Consider the following 23105-nt stretch of genomic DNA (forward strand, 5'->3'; position numbering starts at 1 on the left):
ACTCACTTGCACTTTAAGATCAGTAGCAATAAAGACTCGCTTGGTCATTCCACAACCCTCAGAAGTGCAGGGAATGGCAATCCAAGTGAGGGCTTTCTCTATGGCAGCCCTTAAATTGTTAGAACTCCCTTCCCACAGAGTGGTGCATCTAGCATATTCATCATGCAGCTTTCACCATACGCTGAAGACAAACCACTTTACTCTGGCCTTTGATAGTTAAGATATTTGGGACCCAGCTCTTTTGCTGAATTTATTCTGTTCTGTTCCATTTGGAATGCCTTCACTTGTTTTATAAATGTTGTGGTTTTACCTGTTTTTATCATAGCATATTATATTGTTGTTACCTGCCCTCAGACTTTATGGTGAAGGGCAGATAAGAAATCTTATCTATGAAATAATAAAATATGGTTTATTGTCAAAGGCTCACATGGGTAGATGTTATCCAAAAGATATCCAATCATCCTTCAATATTTGCACTTTTCCAAATGTTGTGAAGCAGCTCTCCAGCCAAATGATGTATACAAAAATACATATATTAGGAGAAAATGTGCCTGCAAAATGCATGCATCAATGGAAATAACATATACAAATGCATTCCCTGAGGGAAAGCTGCTCGCAAAAAATCTGTACATTAGTCAAAACTGCATACAGCAAGGTGTATATTAATAGATATTCAGACTAAAATGCTGATGAATTTTCACAATGATTTTTTAAAAAATATATATAATAGCAAATTGCTGTGGAAATGTGGAAAACTGAAATTTAAGACTGCTAAAAATTATAAACTGAAATTGACAGATTCATCCATCCATAGTTACCACCCACTGTGGCATCTCTTGGGAAGTTTCTTTTCCTTTTCACCACAACATAATATAATGGGAATGTGTGGTGTAATGGGAGATGTTGTTCTTGACAATAAACCTATATTTGGGGGAATACCTAGATTTTCTACAGCTATGAGCTGAAGCACGGACTGGCTTTGGGGAAGCCATTGTATTGGAGAATTCTGCTCATGCATTAAAACTGACACATGAGTTCAGAGAGTGTTAAGCTGCACGTAATTTTTGTTGCGTTTTAATGTTGTGCTGCGTAAACCATTCTGGACCAGCATGCACATTTGGAATTTTATTTATTTATTAAATTTATATCCCTCCCTTTCTCCTACATTTATACAAAAATAAATAATAAAAGTGTTGTGGGTGCCAGTCAGGAAATGACCGCTATTGGGAGTAGGGAGGGAGAAGGCACCCACATCAGCCACTCATGCAAAGACAGAATCTCTTTACAGCCCTTCTCTGTTCAGAATGAGTGTGTAAGTGTGTGTGTGTGCATGCGCACACCCACACACAATCAATCCTGGCTTCTAATGAAAGGTGGGCATGTTGAAGGGGACATGTTCAATGTTGGAGAGGATAAGATTGTGCAAACAGGAACTGATTAGGAGGAGCAGTCTCTTCTGCATTGTGGATTTTTACAGGTGCCATTAGGGATGTACTAGTACCAAATTATTTATTTATTTATTTATTTAATTACGCTTTTAAACCGCCCTATAGCAACAAGCTCTCAGGGCGGTGTACAGCAAGATAAAACCACATTTAAAACGAACAAGTGTGGATTACAGCATACAATAAAACATATTTAAAAACAAAATTAGAATACAAATTAAAATAGAAATACAATTACAGTTAAATTTAAAATAAATTCTCCATCAATTCACTTATTCTGTATCACCACAGATCAGATTTCTATGTAGTGATTGTAAATGTGTACATTAGTAAAAAAAATTGCCTACAAAAATGTGTTTATTAGGAGAAATGTGCGCTAAAATGCTGGAGAATTTTCATGTGTTTTTGTTGTTAATCACAAATTTCTTCAGAAATGTGGAGACCTGAATTTCAGATTGAAAAACTGGGAAAACTGAAATTGACAGTTCTTTCCATCTGTCTCCTAGACTGGCTGATAAAGATCAGTAAAAACTTAATAAGACACTCCCTGAACTTGAGCTTACAATCTTAAAGCCATGACCCTCAAGAAAAGGGAATGCGTGGGAGAAAGAAGGGGGAAAGCAAAATTGGGCACTATCTGTTAGTGACAATGATCAGCTGGAATGGTAACAGTTCAAAGATAGAAGGTTGTGGGTGTCACAGCAGAGCCAAGGGAGTGGACCTGCTTTCCATCTATTCTTCTGCTATGGCCTATGAAATGACTCCTGCCAGTTGATGGGAGGAGGAGCATAATAGAGCTGGCTTCCTTGCTTCACACTCTCTGTCATAGTGGCACATCTTCCAGAATGTAATGCTCACAACGTTGTGTTGTGCAAGAGAATTGAGAATTGAACCAAATTCAAATGTGGATGTTCTTAATGGCTTGTGGAATACTACTTTCCATTCAAATCTAAGATTAATTTTTTATGACTTTTCATCAAAGTTTAACCATATTTCTGGAATGGGTAATTTGTATTTTCATTATTTCCATAGGCTATTTATTTTGTGCTTTGTACTTTGAAATATTAATGATTTGATGTTAGCATTTGCTTTCCATCCCTTCTTTAATCCTTTCACATTTTAAAAGTCCTATTAAAGTAATTTAATGAGAACCAGTTTTTCCTTACTGGGAAAAAAGGGTGGAAGCTGGAAACATGGACAATCCTTTATATTTAGCACTGATTTTATTTCAGGAAGCTTCCCATTATGCACTGAAAGCATCTCTGTTACTTTCCTATGTATCACAGATAGGAAACAGCAAGCCACAATGATAGCACCTTTTTAAATGATGAATGAGATGCCATTTTGGGTCAACAAATGAAGGGTGGCCACAGTGTTGCTTAAAGTGAAGTCTGAAGTGACTGTGAGCTATGTTCCTCAGTAATTTCTTCATCAGGGCAGTTCTGAAGAACATTAAATGAATCATACATTTTCCTCCAAACAGCAGCATTAGTAGTACTAATAGCAGTACTAATAGTACTACTAGTACTGGTACTGCTTGCAACATAGGCCATGCAGTCCAGTGTTGCTGACTCTATAAATGAATATGAATTGCTTGCACCATCTGTTTCAGCTGTAAAGTGGATAGTTGAGTTGATGGTACTTGATAGACACCCCTCAAGCTTAGCAGCCTAAAATGTTTTCTAGGTCACCTGCCCCTAAAGTTGATCCGGGAGGCTCTGTAAGTTGTCTAGTCAAGCTGTGAGCAGAACATTTAATAGCATCTTGCCAAAACTCTGAGATGGGGTCCTGCTGGGAGGAAGGGCAGGATATCAATCAATCAATCAATACAATAAAGAGAGCAGTGATATTCTCCTCACCACATGGTAGAATGACACAAGTGCCAAACTTATCAAGTGCTAACACACATCATGGTCTGAAGGAACATGAAGTCACTTCCTTGCTGAAGCTAAGCAGGTCTGAGTCTGGTCAATGCCTGGATTAATGACCCCCTTGGGACTCTTTGTACTCTGCCTTGAAATTTCTGAACGGTGGTTTATGCTATTGGAGGTTGCTGATTCATAGGGTCGCCATAAGTCGTAATTGACTTGAAGGCATATAACAACAACAATACCCATCCACATACTCACAGTGCCACCTGATCACCATGTAAGTCAGGGTGGGACCTTTGGCCCTCCAGATGTTGTGGAGCTACAGCTCCCATCAGCCCCAGCAGGCATGTCCAATGGACAGGGATGATGGGAGCTGTAGTGCAGCACCATCAGAAGGGCCACAATTTTCCCATCATTGCCATAAGAGCAGGGAGGATTGGCCATTGCCTTTTGCAGCCTCCCCCTACAATGCAAGCTGGGGCTGATGGAGGCTGTAGTCCAAAACATCAGGAGGGCACCAGGCTGGAGAAGGTTATTCTATGAAGACAGGGATGGGGAACCTTTGGCCCTCCAGATGTTGCTGAACTACAGTTCCCTACAGCCCCAGAAAGCATGCTAAATGGCCAAGGGTAACGGGAGTTGTAGTTTGGCAATATCTGGAGGGCGACACGTGATGTAAGTCTTCATATAACCAGGAAACGTTCCCTATTTACTTGCTGGATTTCTCTCCCTCCTCCCTCCTCTCTCTCCCTCTCTCAATGCATGGCTAAAATAGTCTATCATCATGCTACTTTAGCAGACTGAATTGGCATCAGATGTTCTCCACCACTTTGTTACCAGCTTGAGTGAAAACACCTGTATTGCTCCATGTCACATACTTTACATCAAAAACGATCACTTGCTATTCACTTCTTGGGGAAAGAGATGGTGTTATTCTCCACTTGGTGAAACAAAGTCAAGTGTTTTGCCAAGTCCTTCATTCAGTTGCATCGGCAGCAGACAGGGAGGTGAAGTGCCTGCATCTCCCACTTCAGACAGTGCGATCTTCCCACAGAACCCCTCGAATCAAGTGCTTCACACACGGAGAGCCTCTGCTTCCTTTTATTTAGTGGCAGCTGGATGTAGCATATTGTGATGGATCAGTTGTCCCCGTTCCCCCTCCATACACACATGCCTCTGTTGACATCTCCGCTGAAATCACGTTGCAAGAGCGGACCGAGGAAGTTGACAACAGCCTGGAATTGATCTCTCTGTATGCATCGAAGCATTCTGGCACAAACAAACAGAACGGATGCGTAACTGCATACCACGAACCAGGCTGTACACACTGAAGTGTGAGAGTGTTGCCCTTGCTCAGGACTGCTGGCATGCAGTGGGGTTTACCAATACCTGTGCTTAGCAATGGGCAAATTCCACTTGACTCAAGTTAGAATGAGCCTGGTATTTTATTAGCTTGTTCAATGGGTGTACAGAAAAAAATGGTCTGTTTCCAAAGAGTTCTCTCCTAGGTCATAATGTTTCTGCATGTGTATGGATGGTGCTATGCACTTGCACGTGATCGTATTGCTCCCTGGCAATTGCAACTTGACTTACACCCACCTTGAAGCACCAGCTGTGAGGAATGGAAGGATCTGTCAATTTCAGCTCTCTGTTTCTCCCCCCCCCATATTTAATTAATTTCTCCACATTTCTGCAGCAATTTGCTTTAAAAAAAATCCTCATGCAATTTTTTCAGCATTTTAGTGTGAATTTCTCTTAACATATTTTTGTATGCAGCTTTGACTACTGTACACATTTACAATTTCTCCTAATGATTTTTTGTATTTTATTGTCATTCATATATTCATTTTTATGGACATTTTATCCTAATGTATGCATTTTTTGTAGACATTGAAGAACTGCATTGCAAAATTTGAATAAGTCTGAATTCCAAAGGATGGCTGTGCTTTGGTTTTCATATTGTTTCAGAAAATGTGAATTTGATAGATTTGACTTTAAATGCAAACTGATTGAATTTCTCCCCCATCCCTAGTGGACACACACACACACACACACACACACGGACTAGACTCCACAGAGTTATTCTAAGCATGCCCAAGGACATGAACGCAGTTAGTGAGGAGTTAGTGTTTTATCCTTACAGCAATGGTCCATAACTAGCTATGCTTGGAATCTTCCCTCCTTTTCCTTTTTTTTTAAGGTTTGTTAGGTGACAGTTGACCTGCTGTTTAAGCAACAGAAATATTTTGTGCAAGACACAGTAATACAGAGCACCCACTGGCAGGCAGAACTAGTAATTTGACAGGGGTTTTGTTTTTTAAAAAATCTGAACCATGTTTTGCTAGGCAGCAACCTTTAAGTGGTAAATTAATCCACTAAAATATGATTTGACTCATCAGTTGAAACCAGTTTTATAACCAGTGGGGATTAATTTTAATTGGCCAGGCCAAGAGTTAACTTGTAATTTTTTTGAAACTGTTGTGTGCCTGTAACAATGAAAATACAAAAGATGATGAACCAAGAGAGCTAGGTTTTGTTGATTGAAGCAAATCAATGTTTATTAAAAGTAAGCAAGCAACTCATCTCTTTAGCATAAAGAAAACAGCAGGATCAGGAGAAGGAGATCCTTCATGACTGACAGATCTAGCCTGTAATCAGAAGGAATTATTTCACCAGTGCTCACCAATTACAGTGGTTTTCAAGAGTGAAACTTATGTCTCAAGAGTGAAACTTAAGTCTCTGATCTTGAGGAAGATACCAGGAAGGGAAGGGCAGAGGGAGAGCTCTGCTGTGAATGACAGATCAAGCTTATAATCAGAGGGAATGGCATTATCCAGAAAGTGAAACCTTTTTAGTTCTCCCCATGTCAAAGTCAACCTTGAAGGTTCCTAGCACAAAAGGTCCTGCAGTCCCAGGAAGGTAATTAAAAAAAGGAGTGATTTTATCAAATTGATGCCATACATTACTTTGCTTGACTCGATGACTCACATGCTACAGAGTCCTGATCTAACCAATCCAAAGAGCTATTGGCCAGCATCTTAAGACAAGATCTTTCTTTGCCACCACACCAAAGAAGACTCGTGACACATATATGGAGTAATGTTATATTTATTAAAATATAACATATAATCAATCAAATTCAAATCAGCCAATTAATTGTATATCAAATACTTCGGGCAGATGAGGCTCAACCTATCTGGGAGGGTATAGACCCTCCGATCCAGAAGTCAAGTCAGTCATGTCGGACTGTAACTCCCCAGTCAAGGATGTGGGAAAACTTATCCCTCCTTGCTATTGGAGTCAGGTATGTGGTTCCAACCTCTACATCCTGGACCCACCGTACAGGCGTTCACCATGATGTGCAAGCCGGTCCCACGTGGACACTCCCCAGATCCACACCAGACGTTACGTGCTGATGGTTTCCTAGGGAGTGCCCTTTACCAAAATGCCTCAGCTGCCCCAATTTTTAACCCCCATTACCTCAACTGCCCGAATTCCATGCCAGCCAAACCGGAATCACCACACCCCCCACACACCCCGGCAAGCCAATTGAATCAAACCAAGCAGTATGGAGTAGGCAAAACCAAAGAGATTTTGAAATCAGGATCTCCAAAAAAAAAAATCCTACTCAGCCCCATTTGGCGACTAGCAGAGTCCACACTGACAAGGGAGGGGGGGTGCCGCAAGGCAAAAAAGGCAAGTTTTTAGAGAGGAGCAGACTATTTATAGCTGCTCAATCCCTCACCTAATTGGTCAAATTACCCCACCTGACCAATTTGAAACCTTCGGGAACCTTCCCGAGCCTTCTCTACAGTGGGGTGGCGGCAAACACGCCCCCGCACAAGGCGGGAATCCCATAATCATCATTCAGGGCTGCATTAAAAAGATGTGTTATGGTATTTCATTACCCTGATCTAGAGCACATTCTGCTTGTGTCAGCTGATAACATATATACAGCATGCCCTGAACTAAGTGGGCAGAGCAATCCAAATGCTGAGAAGCCATTTTGGAGGAGGGACCAGTGGAGGAGGAGCTCTTGGAAAGCTCCATCAGGAGCCACACACATGAGCCAGGAAGTGCCAGCTTGGACAAACAGGCCTCCTGGGGAGTAAGCACTCCCTGTTGGCCACAATGGGAAGTAAGAAAATTATTTTACTGCACCAGCCTTTTGACCGGCAGAGTTTGCGGTGGGATTGGGACCTGGGGAAAAGGTCTGAATGCGAGGAGGAACCCATGCAACTCTCTCCCTATGGCTCCTCCCCCTCATACCCCAGAAAGTCCTGTTCTCAGGGCTTCTGCTGGCTTCCACAATCCTACTGTCCACTGGGCTGGCCATCCCTGGTACACCCCCAGCAGTGCCGGCAGGGTCCTGGTGGTGCCACAGCTCAGCCACCGCAGAGGACTGCTGCTAGCGCAGCCCAGGCTGCATGGCATCCAACTCACCCCACCCCAAGAGAAAGGTGAATTGGATTGTGCCCTAAATCAATTCATTTTGGTGAGAAAACTAAGCACAGTCTCAAGTCACCTCACTGAAATGAACGAAGTTTATAAGTGTTCAGCATTCACTGGATTATCTTTTTTATAGTGAACAATTTTCTTATGGTGGATTATGCTACATTCCCTTCTCTTTCCATATAAAGCAGTGTGAGGTAGTGGGGTAGAGATAAGTGAGGATTTTGATTCAGTTCTCATTTCAAGCATTTCAAATTTGCACTTTCCAAAACAATGAGAGCCAAACCACATCTATCCTTCAAAATTCACACTTTTACCAATTTTGCAATGCAGTTTGCAAGAAAAAATGTTTACAAAAATGCATATGTTAGGAGGAAGTGTGCAAAAAAATGAATACGTGTGTGAAAAACAATGTGCAAAAATGCATTACATGACAAGAAACTGCTTGCAAAAATGTGTACATTAGTCAACACTGCCTATAAAAATGTGTTTATTAGGAGAAATTTGCCCTAAAATGCTGAAGAATTTTCACAAATTGCTGCAGAAATGTGTGGGGGACTGAATTTAAGATTGCAAAAATGGGAAACGGGGATAACTGAAACTAACAGAACTTTCCATCCCTATCGTGGGGTCAGGATCCTGCCTGACCAGGGACCCAAGAAAGTCCTCAGGAAAAGAGGAGCCGTGCAGAGAAGCCCAGCACAGCTATGGAAATGGAAGCACCTGCTATAGTCCTAAAACAGCCCAGAGTACCTAGAGACTAGGGATGTCAGAAGGCATTGCTTTCCATTCTGCACTGTATTGATTGCATGCAGTCCTGTTTCCATTCCCCTGCTATTAATTCATCTCCCACCAAAAAAACTGTTATTTGTCTTGTTGTCTGCTGAGACCAAACCAAGTAACTTACATAATTTATAGAACTGATTGCATAGGTTATATAAATTATATTGTCATTACATTATTCCACCCCATTCATTCCAAGGTAAAGGCAGTGCAAATGGAGGGGGAAAATGTAATCAGTTACGTATCGCTTGCAGACTGAAAGCAGCAACCACAGCAAATACTGATCATATTCACTGGATTGATTTCCGTTTTGGACATCGGATGAATAACTGAACGGTGGCAATTTACGCTCCCAGTTTTGTTTGAATTCTCCAATATCCTTAACAGAGACTCACGGGCATCTCACCTGGGCCTCCCGACAAGCTCTCCAGCTGAGATTGGCTCAAGCTTCCATTCTTCTACTTTGCTCCCCCTCCCCCTTCTCAAGGGTGACGATGACAGCGGACACAGTGGAAAGCCCAGCGTCAGTGTAGAAGTTCTTGTTTGGCTGCTGGGAGGCTTTATGGCCAGTCATATGCTTGGGAGGAAAAGTTTACTTGGGAGGAGGGAGATGTCACAGAAGATTCATCTGTGAACAGGAACTCAGCAGATGACCAGGAAGGGGAGCGGCTGGCAGCGAGGTTGTAATCCTCTTCAAGTCTTCTGACCTCTTTCTGGGATAACAGCTTTCTACTCAGCTGTAGTTTCAAATGCTAGTCATAGGCAAGAGCAGGGATTTAGGAAACAGTGTGTTTAACAATCAATCCCTCTTCCTAGGGAACTCTGAGAATTGTAGCTCTGTGAGGAGAACAGAGGTCTCATGATTTAAAAGAAAAACACCCAGCACCGTTAACAAAATACAGGATTATTTGGGGAAAGCCATGAATGTTTGAAGTGGTATAATACTGCTTTAAACATATAGTGCAGATGAGGCCTATGACCCCCCCCCCCCAACACTGTAATACACGCTGGAGTTTACATTCTGTTATAAGAATGCCATTTTGGTAGATGATGGATGTGCAGTAAACTAATACAGAGCAGAAATAAGGCTATAAAAAGGGGGGATTTCCTGGATTCTGATTGCATTGGCTCTCTTACCTTACCCTGTGAAGTTATATAGGCTATCTCGCTTCTAGAAGGCTGACCGATGCCTGCATATTAATTTTTATTACTTATACAAACAGACTTCTGTACAAGAGTGGTGGCTGGCAGTAGGGAATATAAACGCGTGTGGCAGTGAACAGGACAATATTAGATGGAGTAGCTTACTTCCTACAGCATAAAAAATTTGATTGCTCTTCTAATTATCCCAGCTTGCAAGATAGCTACATGCATTGATGCTGACTGTGAAATTACTCAGCCCTTTTCAGAATCCAGCGAGTGTATTTGTCGCCATGACCTTCTCTCTCTGTGACTTCTGCAGAGTGTGATGAAAGAGTGCTCCACATTTTCTTTTTATTGGCTTCAAATTTACAGCCCTTTAGTCTCACTGAATGAATACCTGATCCTGAATTATATGAATAGTGACGAAGAGAAGAATTGATAAAGAGAGAAAAAGTGAGGAAAGAAAAGACAGATTAGTCCAAACTGGAGATTAATCAAATAGTGTTTTTACAGGTTGCCACTAGGGTTCTTTTTTTTTTTCCTCATAAGATCATGGAATTTGGTTTGAATATTATGACTATATCCAGTTCTGAAAAGGAATGTGCATCCGTCACCATCACACAGGGTTTGGTAGCCTCATGAAAACTGTACCTGCTTGGCTTGAATACTGAATCAGCCTGGCCATTAAGAAAATCTTCAGAGGCCCTTCTCCAGTGTGGCAACTGGAGATAGGGCCTTTTCTGCGGCAGCACACTAGTAGTGGAACTTCCTCCATAGAGATTTGTTGCTTTAAAAGTTTTCTAATCCACTTATCTGGCTCATTTTCCTCAAAAGAAGGTATAATCCCTACCACCATCATCAAAATACATTGTTGTTCTCCTCCTCCTGAGCAGTTTTCCATCAACCCAGGCAATTTCTAAGCTGGATACCTGAAAGATCATCTTACCCCTTATATACCCAGTCAATCACTGTGCTGTGCAGGTGAGGGCCTCCTGCAGATACCACCTTATCAGGAGATTGATTCCGCACAATATAGGAAGCGGACCTTTAGTGATGTGCCATGTACCCTTTGGAATTCCCTCCCCTTAAATATTAGACAGGCGCCATCTCTGTTATCTTTTCAGCACCTACTGAAGACCTTCCTCTTTCTTTTAAGTAGAGACCTTATCCCAGTCCATATCAGTGCTATAATTGTTTTTAAGATGTTTTCAAAGATGGTGGGCTTTTTTTAACAACAATATTTTTAAGATGTTTTTGTTTAAGATGTTTTTGTGTTTATCACATTTTATCCCACTCTTGATTGCTCTTCCTGCTCTTCCTTAAGACCTTCCTCTTTCAACAAGCCTTTTAAGTAGAGACCTTATCCCAGTCTGTGTGTGTTGAAATTGCTTTTAAAGATGTTTTTAAAGCTATTTTTTATATATAAAAATGATTTTAAAGATGTTTTGTTTTAACATGTTTTAAAGATGTTTTGTTTTAATATATTTTAAAATATGTTTTTATTATGTTTTGAAGTGTTGTTAGTGTTTTTGCTTGCGGCCCTGGGCTCCTACTGGGAGGAAGGGTGGGATATAAATTTAATAAATAAATAAATAGAATAAGAATCTCTAAGTTGTAGCAACAGGATATTTTAAAAGCACAGCACATTAAAATTAGCCAAATCAGACTAGAATAAAAATGCCCTTAAAGAGCTCTTGAAGACTGGCAATGGTGAGGCCAGACATATCCTTAGGAAGGTTTTTCCAATAGTATGAAGCTACTAGCGGAAAAAACCCTTGTCCCTGGTACCTGCCTCTCTAACAGCTCTCACTGGAAAGCAAAAGAAGAGGGCTGATGCACTTCTGTTGCACATCAGTGGCTAGAAGTACCTTTTACCAGCTGTGGCTTGTACTCAGGATGGAAGGATCTGTTAATTTTGCTTCTCTCTGTTTCTCATTTTTCCAACCTTAAATTCAGTTCTTCACATTTCTGCAGCAATTTGCAAATCAGTACCATGAAAATTCTTCAACTTTTTCGTATAAACTTCTCCCAATAAACAATATTAATAATAAACATTATTGTATGCAGTTTTGACTAATATAATGCATTTTTGTGTGCTAGTTTCATTAATATATTCATTTTTATGCACACTTTCCCCTAATATATACATTCTTTTTTTAAAAAAAAAAATGTTTTGCTTTGGGAACTGCTTCACAAAATTGGGAAAAGGGCAAATGTTGAAGGATGGCTGTGTTTTGGATCTCATAATGTTTTGGAAAGTGAAAATTTTGTAGATTCAGCTTTACATGTGAACTGAACTGAATTTCTCCCTCATCCCTACTCCCCACCCATTTTATCCTCAAAACAGCCCTGTGAGGTACGGTCTGTTGAGGAGTAATGACTGGCGTGGGGTCACTCAGTGAGATTCATGAGAAATTTGTTATCCCACTCCTAGTTCAACTCTCCAACCGCACAGAAACTGAAAAGTTTGAATCAGCCTTAACAAAAACACAATGCTCAAAAGAGAGTTAAGGCGCCCTTTGTAGTGTATGCCTATTAAATCACAAGGCCACTGAAGAAGACTCTTGTCAAAACGTGTTTGGCTTTGTACTTTGTACTTTGAATTTCATCTTGTATGGGCATGGATTTATTACTGTATGTAGAGCTTTGTTAGTGATTTTATGCTGGTTTTGCAATACATGTGTATTAATTTTTGACCCACTTCATTTTGTGCCTTATATGTGCACCTTAACTTTCTTTTCAACCCTCTAACTGCTACACCACCCTTTCTCAGGGTGCCCAAAGGATGTTTTGATAAGTCAGCTGATTAGGTCATGTGAGGTTCCTATAGGTCATGCTGATCATCTGCCAAGTCACTTGATGCTCCTATCAGCCTTGTTACCCACATGTCTGTACCATACTTAATCCTTTTGTTCCACATCATTAACTTCCATATGACTTGCCTGTGTATGAATAAATGTCTTCATTGCAGTCCCATTACAGTCAAACCCTTTGCATTCCTCCAAGTCATGTTTGTGTCTGTGCTGGTGTTTCTCTCCTCTCTCCCTGCGCTAATGAACTCATCAGGGGTGTGGACTTGTGCATTTATTTCACATTACAGGATGGATAGATAGTGGTGGATGTCAGGTGCTATTTGTTACTGTAAGCTATCACTTCATTTGCAATGTCCTCTTCATAATGAACACAGTATGGAGGCCCATTTAATGCTCCGAGAACCAGCAGATGTTAACCATTGGAGGAGAGGAGAGCTTGAGAAATCACTGTCTTGTGATGAAACTAAAGCACCCACCTATTATTGAAAGAAATCTTGGCATTGAGTGAGAGAGAAATGATTCTCTCAGCACAAAATTTGATGCTACGTGGAAGCGTGAACGGTCTCTGAATGTGTGTGTGTGTTTTAAAATGAAAAGCAGCCTGAAATGCTGCAAGTTTGAGTTAAGGAATGGAGGTAAGGGGAGGTGTGATTGCCTAACCCTTTCCCTTTCCACAAGCTTTCAACACAAGGTGGGGGTTTCTGGTGTGCCATTGAATCTTGCAGGGATGCTCTTTGTTCTTTAGCAAGCATCTGTGTGATGTGGAATAATGGCTTCTGAAGCCATAGACGAGAGGAACAAAAGGGATTGCAGATTAAAAACACATAGAGTTGGTTTGTGCCTGAACATGTGACATTTAATTGCACTGACTGCTGTACATATTATGCCTTGCTTCTGAATGTTTTAGTACACAGGTTTTCAGCTCTTAAGCTGAGAGCCCCAAGGGTGTGCCATGTGCTAAGGTGGATCATGCCAAATGACCCCATCACTTTTTTCCTATATGGGGGAGGAGGTTATTTGGGGGGGGTTTGAAAGAGAAGAGGGGAGAGAGAGAGGAGATGACCTGATGCATAGAAGATGGAAGCAATTTTCAAGCTCCCCTCCATATGTGCCCAGTTAACCCATCCCCAACTTTGCCATGTCCCTGCTCACTCTGCCTCCAACACCAGTGCCTTCAGCATGTCATTTGCAATGGGGCTCCTACATATGTTCAGCTGTATATATGTAGACCCACTGTACAATTGGGGTTCCTGATCACATGCAGCAGCTAGGCACACATAGCCCTACAACTGTCCCACTTAACATGCTCCTTTGTAGCTGTCCCACTTAAATTGTCTTGCAGATGTCAGAGGCAGGGCCCTAGCGTGCATTCCCATTCCTTCCTGCATGCATTTTGGATACACATGGAGGGAACGCTTGAAAAGGCCTCACATTGCTTTCTCTTTAGTAGTTGTGTAGGTAAAGACATTCTAGTGCAGGGGTGGCCAATGTGGTTCTTCCCCACCCGGATGTGTTGCCCTCCGGACTTCAACTCCCATCTTCTCTAACTATTGTCAATGCTGGCTGGGGCTGATGGGATTTAGAGTTCAACAATATCTAGAGGGCACTATGTTGGCTGCCTCTGGTCTGGTAGGTACACTCTCCCCTCTTCCCCTTGCATGACAAGATGTGCTGACCAAAATTCCCACTTCCATGTAACTATTTTTTTTAAAAAAAGAAATAGAGGAGTGCTCACCTTCTTTTCATCTGCTTCCCCTAAAGGAAGAAGGAGAAATACAGGTACAATAAATACAAATAATTAGGAGCAATCCCATGTTGCAGTTAGAAATTAAAGGAGGGATGGGAAACCTGTGAGCTTCCAGATGTTGGACTCCAATTTGCATCATCCTTGCCCACTGTCCAGGCTGGCTGGGGCTGGTGGGAGTTGGAGTTCAACAGCATCTGGAGAGCCACAGGTTTCCCATCCTTGATTAAAGGTAGACTCTGGGTCTGAAATAGCTAAAAATGGTCTGCTTTAGAAATGCCTTTCCTGGATGCAAGCTGGTGTATATTACAGACTTAATCCAGTTTTAATCCTCTGGATTATTTTCAGAGTTCCCTGAGTGTCTGCCTTCCTTGCAAGGAGCTGAAGGATTTCCTGCTGAGACATCTCAGCACCTTCCCCAAAATACTATTCCCAGCGTTCCTCAGAAGATGCTGTGATGGGTAAACCACTTTAAAACCCCACTGGGGAAATATTTCGTTTCTACTGAGTTAGAGGAAATGTCACTCCTGAATACAGAATCATGACTACATCCTACATTTCACTGCCAGCCAGCCAGAGCTTTCTTAAATTATGCCCATTGATCCCAGTGTGCATATTACACAATGGATACAGCCAGGACTACATAAAATTCTCCTTGGGAGCTGTTTGCTGTACACACACACACACACACACACACAAATGTGAGCGTATGTGTGTTTCTCTCTCAGCTGCACTTTAGTGCCTCTTTCAAAAATCTATGATGGAAGACTTCAAGAAGGAAATGAGGCTGAGGATTGGAAGATGCGGTAAGGTGTTGTAGCCTGTAGAAATGAATAACCACAAAGGAGAGGGATCCACCAAAATCTAGTGCAAAATAGCTTTGGGAGAATTTAGACATATGCAAAAACAAGATCCACTCCATTCTGAAAAGCAACCTTGCCCACATTGTTGTCACTAGTGATGTCACAGAAGTTCAAAATTGTATTGTTCAGATTACGAATGGCCTAGCTTAGAATGCTTGACTACATTATGAAGTAAGTAGTATCTTCCTCCCATGTTATTCTTTGGCTCAGAATTGAAGCTGCACTAGTACCTTTCTTTTCTGTCATTCACTACCACCAGAGGCCAAGGATCCTGGGAAATGTAATTGTCCAGGACACCTAATTATTTAGTATGACAATGGAAGAATCTCAGGTGCTAGGTACCCTGCAAAATATAGTTTTCATGGAAATCTGAGTACTTAGTTTGGGCACGGAACTTTCTTAAAGAAAAGGGACCCTGGCAAATGTGATTTCCCACGGCACCTTTGGAATAATATGGATATGAAGTGCCATAGAAACTGCATGAACCAAGTCTCCTTGTTTTGAAGATACTGCTCAGCATGCTCAGTATTTTTTTTTAAGAAAATAGCTTGATTTGCCAAACTCAGTTCCTACAACCTGTGAGACAAGGGCTAGGAGTGTCCTGGCTCCTGACCAGAGAAGCAGATTCAGGACTTGAGGACTGGGTTTTGCACAGAGTTATTTATTCCAGAGCTTAGGACAGGAATGTAGCATCAAAACACACCAGGCATGAATCAGGATACAGAACACCAACAGGTGTGGCTAGGCTGTGGAAGCAACAGAAGGTTGTTGCAACAAAGCGCTCACCTCAAAACACTCCAAATAAAAGAGTGGGTGCTCTACTTACATGAGCTAAATCTAGTACTTTCCTGTCTTTGAAGCAACGTGGGGGCTTCTCCTGGGAAAATATGATAATTTCTCAAGCTGGAACCATCTGTTCTCCCATCTGACCTTGGGGAAATTCTGACTCTGTGAAAGATTCCCCCTCCTTGTCTCTCTGCAATTGTCCAGCAGATTCATTAAGTCCTGGCTGCCAATGATGAGGGTAGACTAGATTCTTCACTCTCTTCCAAGGTGCGGGGGTGGTGGTGCTGACACCTTCTTCAGCAGAAATACTAACAGGACCACTTGACACAGGGCTGACAGGGGTCTTAGGAAGCATTTCCTCCATGATCTCACTAGACTCTTCTCCAACATTGCAACCCTCTCCCCATTCTCCCAATCCTGCCAAATGTTCTTCATGGGGCCCCTGACAGGGAATTTGAAATTTAGATGAGAGCTAGAGATGGGTTGAATCTTGGTAAGAGCTAGAAGGATTTTGAATGATTTTTTTTTTTAATATGCTGGTCCCTCTGTTTCCATCCATTTGAAAATGATTTGAGAACTAAATCTGACCTATTTTATTGTTTGCTGCATTCCATTTGTATATTTTATGTACTTGGTGATTGCATTTTTTCTGAAGGCTTTTAATTATGAAAGCTGTTTTTAGAGCCTACCTGAACTGAATGACAAGGCACAGATGTGCTATAACTAATATAAATCTAAAATTCAGGATAGCCTTCCGTAGCCTACTGCCCTCCAGATGTTTTGGACTACAGTTCCCATCATTCCCAGTCACTATGGGCAATGATCAGGAATAATGGAAGTTATAGCCCAAAATATCTAGAGGCCAGCAGTGTAGAGAAGGCTGATTTAGGATAACAGATGCCTATATATATATATATATATAAAATGCAAGAAAAATCACATTCCTACCCCAAAAATATACACTTTGTTCTCACTTTATATGTATTTCCCCCTACAATAGCATTCTGTATTCATTTGTCTGTTTTTCTATGCATTTCCCCTTAAATACATATTGTCCCCATACAATATGCACAAAAAGGCACATTTTTAAAACCAGAAACTGCCTTGAAAAATTCACAGCAATGCACAGTCTGATTGCTATCGGCTTGTAAGTTGAGAACAGGTGAATTAGGTCAATTTTGTTTAATATACAGACTGAATAAAATTATCTTCTAGCCCTATCTATGAAACTTTGGAGGACATGCTGTGTTGGCCAGTCTGTGTGCAGGATTTGACTGCATCAGAACCTGGCCATTGCTTTCAAACAAGGGATGCTAACATGTGAGGCTGGAGGCTCTTTGAAGTGTGTTCAGTTCTTCTCTGTTGTTTTCCCCTGAGCTTAGAACCAAGCCCATAATTAATCTGATGATATTTAGCAATATGTGCAATGTAGGGAAATAGAGCTTCTGGACCAGTCCAGGTTCTTCTAGGCATCTCCGAAGTTATGCAGAAAACTTGGTGGAAAACAAGAGCCACATTTGTTTTGTTATGTGCCTTCAAGTCAATTACAAATTATGGCGACCCTATGAATCAGTGACCTCCAAATGCATCTGTTATAAACTGCCCTCTTCAAATCTCTTAAGTTCAAGTCTATGGCTTCCTTTATGGAATCAATCCATCTCTTGTTCGGCCTTCCTCTTTTTCTACTCCTTTCTGTTTTGCCTAGCATTATTGTCTTTTCCAGTGAATCACGTCTTCTCATTATGTGTCCAAAGTATGATAGCCTCAGTTTCATCATTTTAGCTTCTAGTGATAGTTCTGGTTTAATTTGTTCTAACACCCAATTATTTGTCTTTTTCATGGTTCATGGTATCCACAAAGCTCTCCTCCAACGCCACATTTCAAAGGAGTTGATTTTTCTCTGATCCACCCTTTTCACTGTCCAACTTTCAGATCCATACACAGAGATTGGGAATACCATGGTCTGAATGATCCTGACTTTAGTGTTCAGTGATACATCTTTGCATTTGAGGACCTTTTCTAGTTCTCTCATAGCTGCCCTCCACAGTCCTAGCCTTCTTCTGATTTCTTGACTATTGTCTCCATTTTGGTTAATGACTGTGCCAAGGTATTGATAATCCTTGACAAGTTTAATGTCCTCGTTGTCAACTTTAAAGTTACATAAATCTTCTGTTGTCATTACTTTAGTCTTCTTGACATTCAGCTGTAGTCCTGTTTTTGTGCTTTCCTCTTTAACTTTCATCAGCATTTGTTTCAAATCATTACTGGTTTCTGCTAGTAGTATGGTATCATCTGCATATCTTAAATTATTGATATTCCTCCCTCCAATTTTCACACTTTCATCTTGGTCCTAGCAAATGAAAATTCAAAGGAACTCTGGAAGTAACAAAAAATCATTTCTTCTTTTCCATTGTGCCATAAATAAAATAAGCAAGCAAAAAGAAAGAAAAAACCTTAAACAAACTCACAACCCATAATATATACTTCAAGAATGTGTCAAATGATGCTCCAGTGTCGTGCACTGATCAGGCGAGCTAACACATTTTGGCAGAGTATATCGTTCTCTCTATAGTGAGCCAAATATGTTATTAATACAAAACACATTCATTTGAAAAAACATGCTATGCACGCTTTTCCCCAAAGAACCCTCTGAAAGAGATGTTCACAGCATTTCCATGCTACTGATGAGTGCTTTGGAACTAACAAAGCAGAACTACAGTTTCCAATAGGGTTAGGGTTAGTTTGATTGGCAGGGCACTTCAGCATGCAAACAAGAGGCCCTCAGGAGAGAAGAGTGCTTGGTGTTCACTTTGATTAGATCTCTTTGTGCAGTATGTGCAGGGGTGTATTCCTGAAGGTGGAGGAAGAAATGAGGCAGACCATAGGGACATAGGAAGGCTGCCTTATGCTGAACCAGACCATTCATCCATCTAGCTCAGTATTGTCTATATGGACTGGTAGTGGTTCTGGAGGGTTTCAAGCAGGGAACTCTCCCAGACCTACCTGGAGATGACAGGGATTGAACCTGGGACCTTCTGCATGAAAAGCAGATGCTCTATCATTGAACTACAGCCAGTCCAGTTAAACTAAACCACAACTTTATTGTTTAGAGGTAAGTAAGTGGAGTTGGCATGGCGCACTCACTAGTACAAAGTACCAGCACCTCTATTTTGACTAACCATGGTAACCTTTTTGTGCTGGCACCCGCGGTATGAGTACCAGCAGCTTATTTAAGTTAGTCATGTCTGTGAATTTCAGTGGGTCTACTGTGAGTATGGCTACAACTGGATACAACCCTTTCTTCTTTTTCTCATTGTTTGTGGAACAACGGTGGGGGGAGGGAAGGAGGGAAAATGTTTCTATTAACCATCATTTGGATGAAATATCAATTAACAACAGCAGCAGCAACAAAAAACACCTGGGTCTAGATACCAAAGCTTATGTGAGCAATCATCTTTCTTTTTCACGTGGCTTTTTTATTTAGTTTTCCTAAGCTGTCTACTCTATCCTTTCAAACAGAAGTTCAAATTTGCTTCCTCCAGCCATTTGCTCCACCTTGTAGCATCACGTACTGAGGAGGGAGACATTCAAATGTGACACTTGCAGCCTAGAAGTGGTGTGCTTGTTGCATTTAGTTTAAGGTCAAGAATGCTCGCCCAACTTCATCAAGGACTTGAAAATGCCCACCCCCTGAACAAAATGAATGCATTTCAAGCTCTACAAAAAGATAGGATGGCTTAATTCCTCTAAGGAGGACCTCCTCTAGATATGAGACAAGACCAATGACAGTTGAGGAACAGAGTTGGATGGATCTGTGCATTTCCATTCTGCGTCTGGTTTGCATGTGCTCAATCACAAGTCAGGCCCATCCTGTTTTCTGTGGATTTTTTAAAAAACACACACAAAACAATTAACATTTTTCCTAAACATGAACATGTTTGCATGTGATTTTCCTAGAAGTTGCATTTTCATAGAATATTAGATTTGGAAGGGGTCTATAAAGCCATAGAGTCCAAACTACTGTTTAGTGTAGGAATCAAACTTAAAACATACCTGACAGGTGGGTGTCCAGCTGCCTCTTGAATGCCTCCAGTGTTGGAGAGCTCACCACATCCTTAGGTAATTTTTTCCATTGCTGTCCTGCTCTAACAGTTAGGAAGTTTTTCCTGATATTCAGCTGAAATGTGGCTTCCTGTAACTTGAGCCCATTATTCCATGTTCTGGAGTCTGGGGTGATCGAGAAGAGATCCTGGCCCTCCTCTGTGTGATTACCTTTCAGGTACTTGAACAGTGTTATCATATGTCCCCTCCTTTTCTCAAGGCTAAATATGCCCACTTCTTTCAGTCTCTCCTCACAGGGCTTTGTTACCAGTCCCCTGAAATATGTATTTGCAAATACTTTTCTATGTGTATGCTAAAATATATGGTTTTGTGTTTTACCCACAAGATAGGCATTCTAATGCATTTCCCACTACATTTCTGGATGCATTTTCTCCAATCCTATAATGTGCTACACCAGGGGTAGCCAATACATTGTCCTCCAGATGTTGGACTCCATCTCCCATCATCCTTGACATTAGGCTATGCCAGCCTTTCCCAACCAGTGTGCCTCCAGATGTTGTTGGACCACAACTCCCATCAGCCTCAGCCAGCATTGCCAATGGTCAGGAAAGATGGGAGTTGTGGTCCAACAACATCTGGAGGCACACTGGTTGGGAAAGGCTGGGCTATGCTGTCTGGAGTTGATGGGAGTTGGAGTCCTGCAACACCTGGACATGACCTTTAAAGTGTTTAACTCTGGCAGTTGGGTTTTATGTCTTTCTTTTATGCTATTTAGTGATTGTCTTGTAACTTTTGATGATAATGTGTATCATTGCATGGTTCGTTGTTTTCCTACTGTATTAGCCACCCTGGAAATATATGCTATTGAAGGATGGTGCATAAAAATACCAAATAAACAAATAAATTGGGCAACTCTGAGCTGCCTAAATATCAGCCCACATTCATGCCATACATTTATTCAGCTATTATTCTATTTTGAACAGTCATGTCTTCCCCCAAAGAATCCTGGGAAAAGTAGTTTGTGAAGGGTGCGGAGAGTTATTAGGAGACTGCTATTCTCATAGAGGTATAATTCCCAGAGTGGTTTAACAGTCAGTCCCTCTTCCCAGGGAAGTCAGGGAATTATAACTCTGTGAGGGGAACTGGGGTCTTCTGACAACTCTCAGTACCCTTCACAAACTACAATTCCCTGGATTCTTTGGGGAAAGACATGACTGCTTGGAGTGGAATAGTAGTGGGATGAATGCATTGTGTGAATGTGGTCGCAGACTGTATGTACATAACCAGAAAAATACTTGCTTATATAAGGTGTGTAGTGCATTCACACTATGCATTTGAAGCACTGTAGTTTGTTAAGGGTGCTAGGAATTGCAGCTCTGAGAGAGGTAAATTGCAGTTTCCAAGATTCTTTGGGAGGGGAAAAGTTATACAGTCTGAGTTGACATTTTACAATGTTGCCCCATTAGCACTGATTTCCTCCTCCTCCAGCTGATATATTTATTTATTTGGGACATTTTTAGCCTGCCCTTCTTCATGTGATCCTACCTGAGATAGCATGGAGAGAGATAAAGTCTAATCAAGTAGAGGGGAGGAAAGTAGAAGGGAAAAGGTCAGGGGGGAGGATGCAAATGCCAGAATCAGAATTTTTGAAAACGAGATGGTTGAATGCCATCATGATCAATACAATTTAGCAAAAATAACAAAATGGTGTCTTTCTTTTAGGACAGAAGAAACCATTCAACAGGCTTTGGAAAGCACTCAACAATCTCCTAATTAAAGCTCATTAAAGGTCACATTAGAAACAATTATCTTATTGAGTTAAGTTTGGAAAATATTGGAGGTTAACTCAGCATCTCCAAATCAGTGGAGCTTTAAACATCTCCGAAGACGGCTAATGGAAGGGAGATGGTACGACAAAGCTGCTTTGACAACATGATTGATAGGGTTCCCAAATAAAATTCCATTTGAAAGAAGAAGTGTGCATTCAGCAAGACACTGATATTACTTATGGGTAGATATCTAGGATATAGAGCTTAAAGAAATCTTAAAGGGAAAAAAAACAGCTGTCAGATAATGCTGGGGACTCTTGATAAAATGATGGCATACTTAGGGTGACAATGAAAGGCACCATGTAAGTAGCATGCAATGAAATGTGAGGGCCAGAGCTCAGAGGCTAAGCATCTGCTTTGCATTCAAAAGGTCCCAGATTCTTTCCCAGCATCTCCAGTTAAGGCTAGAGGAACTCCTGCCAGAAACCCTGGAGAGCAGCTGCTAGCCCATGTAGACAGTACTGAGCTAGATGGACCAACGGTGCAGCCTTTCCCAACCAGTGTGCCTCCAGATGTTGTTGGACCACAACTCCCATCTTTCCTGACCATTGGCAATGCTGGCTGAGGCTGATGGGAGTTGTGGTTCAACAACATCTGGAGGCACACTGGTTGGGAAAGGCTGCAATGGTGAAACTCAGTATAAGGCAGTTTCCTACATTCCTCAGTTCTGCCACAAACCCCTTTCCTTTGAAAATCCTGACTCTTTTGTGGGGATGTGCTGTTAAAGATGTAGCTGTTTAGCTCAAATCAAAATCAGATTGCAACCAAAATGTGCCCAAATGCCAACTGCAGAAGGTGACATCTTTTAACTACCATCATTTTGTTTTTCCTGAATACCCAGCATGTAGCAATTATGCCTTCTGCCTGTGGCATCAGTGTGAAGATAAAGGGTTGTGGGTGTTTTTTTTAAAAAAGTATCACCACTGCTGCTGCCACCAAAGGTGAGCCCTTCTAACATTTTGAAAATGTTTAGTCCCTCCCCAACAAAAAAACCTCCCCCTCCCCAATGAAGTTTGATGACTTGGCATTGTTCTGTCATATATACGGTTACACTGAATGTTTTCTCATTTGGATGGGTACTTTACAAATAGCATATTCAACACAACAAAATGTTGAGAAAGTACCCAGTTCATCAAATATTCTCCTTATTTTGTTGTTCCCATTATGAGGTTATTGAGAGTTATATTTCTGGGCTCTGAAATTCACATACAAGGTGAGCACGAGAACAACAAGTTGAGTCTTCCTCTAAATTCTTCAACAGGTCAGAGTCTAATTTGAGCCAGAGAAGAATTTCCCTCCTTTCCTCTCCTACTA

The sequence above is a fragment of the Rhineura floridana genome, chromosome 16 (genome assembly GCF_030035675.1).
Source record: "Rhineura floridana isolate rRhiFlo1 chromosome 16, rRhiFlo1.hap2, whole genome shotgun sequence".
In the NCBI taxonomy this organism is placed as follows: Eukaryota; Metazoa; Chordata; class Lepidosauria; order Squamata; family Rhineuridae; genus Rhineura; species Rhineura floridana.